The sequence below is a fragment of the Watersipora subatra genome, chromosome 8 (assembly GCF_963576615.1).
Source record: "Watersipora subatra chromosome 8, tzWatSuba1.1, whole genome shotgun sequence".
In the NCBI taxonomy this organism is placed as follows: Eukaryota; Metazoa; Bryozoa; class Gymnolaemata; order Cheilostomatida; family Watersiporidae; genus Watersipora; species Watersipora subatra.
Genome location: NC_088715.1, coordinates 22534499 through 22544272, shown reverse-complemented (window position 1 = coordinate 22544272; position 9774 = coordinate 22534499).

Sequence of the window (9774 nt, the reverse complement as noted above, 5' to 3'; positions counted from 1 at the left end):
AACTTCATTTGAACAATCCTTCTTTGTCTTTGACTTTTGACTGTCTTTACAGAAAAATTACTCACCTAGATTTTATTGAGCCTTAAATTTCAGCAGAGTTTATACCGTGTAAGTTAGCCCTAAAAATGTGCAACCTAGTAAAAACAACAGTAGAGCATGTTAATATAGCTTAAAATATATAATGTGAAAAAAATCATTAATAAAAGGTATTATTAAAGAAATTAGAATTATGCCATTTTGAGCCTTATTGTAGTTTTAAAAGTTACGTGGCCAAACATTTTTTGCAGGTGTAAAACTTAAAGTGCCTCATATTCATCACACTGTGAAATGAGGTTGCTGTCTGAAATTGCAATGCGTTAGACGCTTTATTGTAAAGAGTTCTCTGCAAGCTGTGGTAGCATACGATTTCACGTACGTCTCCATGAGTTTATAGAAAAACGTTAAATTCTATGATGTAAAAAACTCTATAATAAAATGGTCGAATAACGAAATTTGACTACTGTACAAAATTGTACTATTTCAACTCTATAATCAATTTCGTAACATGACTAGAACTAGCGGAAGGCCGGAGAGGCTTGTTTTAATCCCTACATGTATTTTGAAACAATAGTTTAAGCAGACGACAGGTGACAGTGAATTGTTCTAATACTTAATGGCACAAGTCGTCTGCAAAACTTTCTCTTTTTGATGTAAGAATTCTGACTCAAACATCTCAAACTTAAGCTCTCATTGAAAGTGGAGACTTTGAATAGCACTAATAGAACCAAATCTATTCATTGTTTATATCAGCTATACAAATTTTCAAAGCACACACATAAACATGTTGAAAAGCAGTTACCGGAAAGAGTTCAAAAAACAACTATCAAGATGATTTTGTGAAATGTGACCGGCCAAATTAAAATGCTAACCGTTTTTTTTCTACAGAAAAAAAGACCTTTTTGTAATAACAACTGCTGTGTCAATCAGTCTGTCTGAACTGATTCCAAAAGCTTTGAAAAAGATATTGCCATGCATTGGTATTGAACACACAGCCTTTTGCGTAATGGCGCGTGGCAGTTTTGGTTAATACGGCGCATTGTTTCCAGGTGCTCCATGATTTAAATACTACTGGCAACATAGTTACATTAGATGACACGCTATGTCTTAACATGATCATTGTTTTGGTATCTTCCTAATGCCAGATATAATGTAATATAATATATATAATACAATATACTGCTAGATATTGCCATGCATTGGTATTGAACACACAGCCTTTTGCGTAATGGTCCGTGGCAGTTTTGGTTAATATGGCGTATTGTTTCCAGGTGCTCCATGATTTAAATACTACTGGCAACATAGTTACATTAGATGACACGCTATGGCCTAACCTGATCATTGTTTTGGTATCTTCCTAATGCAACGTTTTTTCAACTCTACGCTGAGCTCCATTTTAATTGTATTATGTATAATAAGAGAAAACTGTTTTATTCTCCTTTTTGCGAGCCCTAAAAGGATTACCGCAACAGACTTGTATTCATGACTTTAAAAAACTTTTCAAATCATGCATGGGTATTTAATAGCTCAATCATGAAAATATAACAGCCATTTTGACTTTTTCGAAAGTTTTTAAAATTACTGCAATTAATTTCATAGTTCGTTTACCATAACTCGATGTAATTTTCAGATTTCCTTCAGTCTTCGATGAACAACTTCTTAGTTTATGAAAAGGTATGTTTATAAATTTATTTTCTCACCATACTTTTATATATTGATCTAAAGAGTTGACCTACTTTTAAAAATATCTTTTAATTTCATTTGAACAATCCTTCTTTGTTTTTGACTTTTGACTGTCTTAACAGAGAAATTACTCGCCTAGATTTTATTGAGGCTTGAATTTCAGCAGAGTTTATACCGTGTAAGTTTGCCCTAAAGCTGCGCAAACTAGTAAAAACAACAGTAGAGCATGTTAATATAGCTTAATATATATAATGTGAAAAAAATCATTAATAAAAGGTATTAATAATAAAAATAGATATATGCCATTTTGAACCTTATTGTAGTTTTCAAAGTTACGTGGCAAAACATTTTTTGCAGTTGTAAAACTTAAAGTGCCTCATATTCATCACACTGTGAAATGAGGTTGCTGTCTGAAATTGCAATGCGGTAGACGCTTTATTGTAAAGAGTTCTCTGCAAGCTGTGGTAGCATACATTTTCAAATACGTCTACATAAGTTTATAGAAAAACGTTAAATTCTATGATGTAAAAAAATCTATAATAAGATGATCGAATAACAAAATTTGACTATTGTACAAAATTGTACTTGCGTATTTAATAACTCAAGCGTAAAAATATAACAGCCATTTTGACTTTTCCGAAAGTTTTTAAAATTACTACAATTACTTTCATAGTTCGTTAACCATAACTCGATGTAATTCTCAAATTTCCTGCAGTCTTCGATGACCAACTTCTAAGTTTATGAAAAAGTATGTTTATAAATTTATTTTCTCACCATACTTTTATATATTGATCTAAAGAGTTTGACCTACCTTTAAAAAATATCTTTTAATTTCATTTGAACAATCCTTCTTTTTCTTCGACTTTTGACTGTGTTAACCGAGAAATTACTCACCTAGATTTTATTGAGACTTGATTTTCAGCAGAGTTTATTCCGTGTAAGTTAGCCCTAAAAATGTGCAAACTAGTAAAAACAACATTAGAGCGTGTTAATATAACTTACATTATATAATTTGGAAAAAATCATTAATAAAAGGTATTATTAATAAAATTAGAATTATGCCATTTTGAACCTTATTGTAGTTTTAAAAGTGACGGGACCACAAGTTTTTTGCAGTTGTAAAACTTAAAGTGCCTCATATTCATCACACTGTGAAATGAGGTTGCTGTCTGAAATTGCAATGCGTTAGACGCTTTCTTGTAAAGAGTTCTCTGCAAGCTGTGGTAGCATACATTTTCACATACGTCTCCATGAGTTTATAGAAAAACGTTAAATTCTATGATGTACAAAAATCTATAATAAGATGGTCGAAAAACAAAATTTGACTATTGTTTCAAAATTGTACTATTTCAACTCCATAATCGATTTCATAACATGACTGGAACTCGCGGAATGCCGGAGAGGCTTGTTTTAATCCCTACATGTATTTTGAAACAATAGTTTAAGCAGACGACAGGTAACAGTGAGTTGTTCTAACACTTAATGGCACAAGTCGTCTGCAAAACTTTCTCCTTTTGATGTAAGAAATCTGACTCAAACATCTCGGACTTAAGCTCTCATTGAAAGTGGAGATTTTGAATAGCACTAATAGAACCAAATCTATTCATTGTTTATATCAGGTATACAAATTTTCAAAGCACATACATAAACATGTTGAAAAGCAATTACCGGAAAAAGTTCAAAAACAACTATCAAGATGATTTTGTGAGATGGGCCGGGTCAAATTAAAATGCTAACCGTTTGTTTTCCACAGAAAAAAATCCTTTTTGTAATAAAAACTGCCGTGTCAATCAGTCTGACTAAACTGATTCCAATAGCTTTGAAAAAGATATTGCCATGCATTGGTATTGAACACACAGCCTTTTGCGTATTTGCCCGTGGCAGTTTTGGTTAATATGGCGTATTGTTTCCAGGTGCTCCATGATTTAAATACTACTGGCAACATAGTTACATTAGATGACACGATATGGCCTAACATGATCATTGTTTTGGTATCTTCCTAATGCAACGTTTTTTCAACTCTACGCTGAGCTCCATTTTAATTGTATCATATGATATATAATAAGAGAAAACTGTTTTATTCTCTTTTTTGCGAGCCCTAAAAGGATTACCGCCACAAACTTGTATTCATGACTTTAAAAAAACTTTTCAAAACATGCATGCGTATTTAATAGCTCAATCGGGAAAATATAACAACCATTTTGACTTTTTCGAAAGTTTTTAAAATTACTACAATTACTTTCATAGTTCGTTTACCATAACTCGATGTAATTTTCAGATTTCCTGCAGTCTTCGATGACCAACTTCTTAGTTTATGAAAAAGTATGTTTATAAATTTATTTTTTCACCATACTTTTATATATTGATCTAAAGAGTTGACCTACTTTTAAAAATATCTTTTAACTTCATTTGAACAATCCTTCTTTGTCTTTGACTTTTGACTGTCTTTACAGAAAAATTACTCACCTAGATTTTATTGAGCCTTAAATTTCAGCAGAGTTTATACCGTGTAAGTTAGCCCTAAAAATGTGCAACCTAGTAAAAACAACAGTAGAGCGTGTTGATATAGCTTAAAATATATAATGTGAAAAAAATCATTAATAAAAGATATTATTAATGAAATTACAATTATGCCATTTTGAACCTTATTGTAGTTTTAAAAGTTACGTGGACACAAGTTTTTTGCAGTTGTAAAACTTAAAGTGCCTCATATTCATCGCACTGTGAAATGAGGCTGCTGTCTGAAATTGCAATGCGTTAGACGCTTTATTGTAAAGAGTTCTCTGCAAGCTGTGGTAGCATACATTTTCAAATAAGTCTACATAAGTTTATAGAAAAACGTTAAATTCTATGATGTAAAAAAATCTATAATAAGATGATAGAACAACAAAATTTGACTATTGTACAAAATTGTACTATTTCAACTCTTTAATCGATTTCATAACGTGACTGGAACTCGTGGAGTGCCGGAGAAGCTTGTTTTAATCCCTACATGTATTTTGAAACAATAGTTTAAGCAGACGACAGGTGACAGTGAATTGTTCTAATACTTAATGGCACAAGTCGTCTGCAAAACTTTCTCCTTTTGATGTAAGAAATCTGACTCAAACATCTCGGACTTAAGCTCTCATTGAAAGTGGAGACTTTGAATAGCACTAATAGAACCAAATCTATTCATTGTTTATATCAGCTATACACATTTTCGAAGCACACACGTAAACACGTTGAAAAGCAATTACCGGAAAAAGTTCAAAAACCACTATCAAGATGATTTTGTGAGATGTGCCCAGTCAAATTAAAATGCTAACCGTTTGTTTTCCACAGAAAAAAAAAACCTTTTCGTAATAAAAACTGCTTTGTCAATCAGTTGGTCTGAGCTGATTCCAAAAGCTTTGAAAAAGATATTGCCATGCATTGGTATTGAACACACAGCCTTTTGGGTAATGGCCTGTGGCAGTTTTGGTTAATACGGCACATTGTTTCCAGGTGCACCATGATTTAAATACTACTGGCAACATAGTTACATTCGATGACACGCTATGGCTTAACATGATCATTGTTTTGGTATCTTCCTAATGCCAGATATAATGTAATATAATATATATAATATAATGCTAGATATTGCCATGCATTGGTATTGAACACACAGCCTTTTGCGTAATGGTCCGTGGCAGTTTTGGTTAATATGGCGTATTGTTTCCAGGTGCACCATGATTTAAATACTACTGGCAACATAGTTACATTAGATGACACGCTATGGCCTAACCTGATCATTGTTTTGGTATCTTCCTAATGCAACGTTTTTTCAACTCTACGCCGAGCTCCATTTTAATTGTATCATGTATAATAAAAGAAAACTGTTTCATTCTCCTTTTTGCGAGCCCTAAAAGGATTACGGCAACAGACTTGTATTCATGACTTTAAAAAACTTTTCAAATCATGCATGGGTATTTAATAGCTCAATCAAGAAAATATAACAGCCATTTTGACTTTTTCGAAAGTTTTTAAAATTACTGCAATTACTTTCATAGTTCGTTTACCATAACTCGATGTAATTTTCAGATTTCCTGCAGTCTTCGATGACCAACTTCTCAGTTTATGAAAAGGTATGTTTATAAATTTATTTTCTCACCATACTTTTATATATTGATCTAAAGAGTTGACCTACTTTTAAAAATATCTTTTAATTTCATTTGAACAATCCTTCTTTGTCTTTGACTTTTGACTGTCTTTACAGAAAAATTATTCACCTAGATTTTATTGAGCCTTAAATTTCAGCAGAGTTTATACCGTGTAAGTTAGCCCTAAAAATGTGCAACCTAGTAAAAACAACAGTAGAGCGTGTTGATATAGCTTAAAATATATAATGTGAAAAAAATCATTAATAAAAGGTATTATTAATGAAATTAGAATTATGCCATTTTGAACCTTATTGTAGTTTTAAAAGTTACGTGGACACAAGTTTTTTGCAGTTGTAAAACTTAAAGTGCCTCATATTCATCGCACTGTGAAATGAGGTTGCTGTCTGAAATTGCAATGCGTTAGACGCTTTATTGTAAAGAGTTCTCTGCAAGCTGTGGTAGCATACATTTTCAAATAAGTCTACATAAGTTTATAGAAAAACGTTAAATTCTATGATGTAAAAAAATCTATAATAAGATGATAGAACAACAAAATTTGACTATTGTACAAAATTGTACTATTTCAACTCTTTAATCGATTTCATAACGTGACTGGAACTCGTGGAGTGCCGGAGAAGCTTGTTTTAATCCCTACATGTATTTTGAAACAATAGTTTAAGCAGACGACAGGTGACAGTGAATTGTTCTAATACTTAATGGCACAAGTCGTCTGCAAAACTTTCTACTTTTGATGTAAGAAATCTGACTCAAACATCTCGGACTTAAGCTCTCATTGAAAGTGGAGACTTTGAATAGCACTAATAGAACCAAATCTATTCATTGTTTATATCAGCTATACACATTTTCGAAGCACACACGTAAACATGTTGAAAAGCAATTACCGGAAAAAGTTCAAAAACCACTATCAAGATGATTTTGTGAGATGTGCCCAGTCAAATTAAAATGCTAACCGTTTGTTTTCCGCAGAAAAAAAAACCTTTTCGTAATAAAAACTGCTGTGTCAATCAGTCTGTCTGAACTGATTCCAAAAGCTTTGAAAAAGATATTGCCATGCATTGGTATTGAACACACAGCCTTTTAGGTAATGGCCTGTGGCAGTTTTGGTTAATACGGCACATTGTTTCCAGGTGCACCATGATTTAAATACTACTGGCAACATAGTTACATTCGATGACACGCTATGGCTTAACATGATCATTGTTTTGGTATCTTCCTAATGCCAGATATAATGTAATATAATATAATGCTAAATATTGCCATGCATTGGTATTGAACACACAGCCTTTCGCGTAATGGCCCGTGGCAGTTTTGGTTAATATGGCGTATTGTTTCCAGGTGCACCATGATTTAAATACTACTGGCAACCTAGTTACATTAGATGACACGCTATGGCCTAACATGATCATTGTTTTGGTATCTTCCTAATGCAACGTTTTTTCAACTCTACGCTGAGCTCCATTTTAATTGTATCATGTATAATAAGAGAAAACTGTTTTATTCTCCTTTTTGCGAGCCCTAAAAGGATTACCGCAACAGACTTGTATTCATGACTTTAAAAAACTTTTCAAAACATGCATGCGTATTTAATAGCTCAATCGTGAAAATATAACAACCATTTTGACTTTTTCGAAAGTTTTTAAAATTACTACAATTACTTTCATAGTTCGTTTACCATAACTCGATGTAATTTTCAAATTTCCTTCAGTCTTTGATGAACAACTTCTTAGTTTATGAAAAAGTATGTTTATAAATTTATTTTCTCAACATACTTTTATATATTGATCTAAAGAGTTGACCTACTTTTAAAAATATCTTTTAATTTCATTTGAACAATCCTTCTTTGTTTTTGACTTTTGACTGCCTTAACAGATAAATTACTCGCCTAGATTTTATTGAGGCTTGAATTTCAGCAGAGTTTATACCGTGTAAGTTAGCCATAAAGCTGCGCAAACTAGTAAAAAAAACAGTAGAGCGTGTTAATATAGCTTAATATATACAATGTGAAAAAAGTCATTAATAAAAGGTATTAATAATGAAAATAGATATATGCCATTTTGAACCTTATAGTAGTTTTAAAAGTTACGTGGCAAAACATTTTTTGCAGTTGTAAAACTTAAAGTGCCTCATATTCATCACACTGTGAAATGAGGTTGCTGTCTGAAATTGCAATGCGTTAGACGCTTTCTTGTAAAGAGTTCTCTGCAAGCTGTGGTAGCATACATTTTCACATACGTCTCCATGAGTTTATAGAAAAACGTTAAATTCTATGATGTACAAAAATCTATAATAAGATGGTCGAAAAACAAAATTTGACTATCGTTTCAAAATTGTACTATTTCAACTCCATAATCGATTTCATAACATGACTGGAACTCGCGGAGTGCCGGAGAGGCTTGTTTTAATCCCTACATGTATTTTGAAACAATAGTTTAAGCAGACGACAGGTAACAGTGAGTTGTTCTAACACTTAATGGCACAAGTCGTCTGCAAAACTTTCTCCTTTTGATGTAAGAATTCTGACTCAAACATCTCGGACTTAAGCTCTCATTGAAAGTGGAAACTTTGAATAGCACTAATAGAACCAAATCTATTCATTGTTAATATCAGCTATACAAATTTTCAAAGCACACACATAAACATGTTGAAAAGCAATTACCGGAAAAAGTTCAAAAACAACTATCAAGATGATTTTGTGAGATGGGCCGGGTCAAATTAAAATGCTAACCGTTTGTTTTCCACAGAAAAAAATCCTTTTTGTAATAAAAACTGCTGTGTCAATCAGTCTGTCTAAACTGATTCCAATAGCTTTGAAAAAGATATTGCCATGCATTGGTATTGAACACACAGCCTTTTGCGTAATGGCCCGTGGCAGTTTTGGTTAATACGGCGCATTGTTTCCGGGTGCTCCATGATTTAAATACTACTGGCAACATAGTTACATTAGATGACACGCTATGTCTTAACATGATCATTGTTTTGGTATCTTCCTAATGCCAGATATAATGTAATATAATATATATAATATAATGCTAAATATTGCCATGCATTGGTATTGAACACACAGCCTTTCGCGTAATGGCCCGTGGCAGTTTTGGTTAATACGGCACATTGTTTCCAGGTGCACCATGATTTAAATACTACTGGCAACATAGTTACATTAAATGACACGCTATGGCCTAACCTGATCATTGTTTTGGTATCTTCCTAATGCAATGTTTTTTCAACTCTACGCTGAGCTCAATTTTAATTGTATCATATGATATATAATAAGAGAAAACTGGTTTATTCTCTTTTTTTGCGAGCACTAAAAGGATTACCGCAACAAACTTGTATTCATGACTTTAAAAAAACTTTTCAAAACATGCATGCGTATTTAATAGCTCAATCGTGAAAATATAACAACCATTTTGACTTGTTCGAAAGTTTTTAAAATTACTACAATTACTTTCATAGTTCGTTTACCATAACTCGATGTAATTTTCAAATTTCCTTCAGTCTTCGATGAACAACTTCTTAGTTTATGAAAAAGTATGTTTATAAATTTATTTTCTCACCATACTTTTATATATTGATCTAAAGAGTTGACCTACTTTTAAAAATATCTTTTAACTTCATTTGAACAATCCTTCTTTGTCTTTGACTTTTGACTGTCTTTACAGAAAAATTACTCACCTAGATTTTATTGAGCCTTAAATTTCAGCAGAGTTTATACCGTGTAAGTTAGCCCTAAAAATGTGCAACCTAGTAAAAACAACAGTAGAGCATGTTAATATAGCTTAAAATATATAATGTGAAAAAAATCATTAATAAAAGGTATTATTAAAGAAATTAGAATTATGCCATTTTGAGCCTTATTGTAGTTTTAAAAGTTACGTGGCCAAACATTTTTTGCAGGTGTAAAACTTAAAGTGCC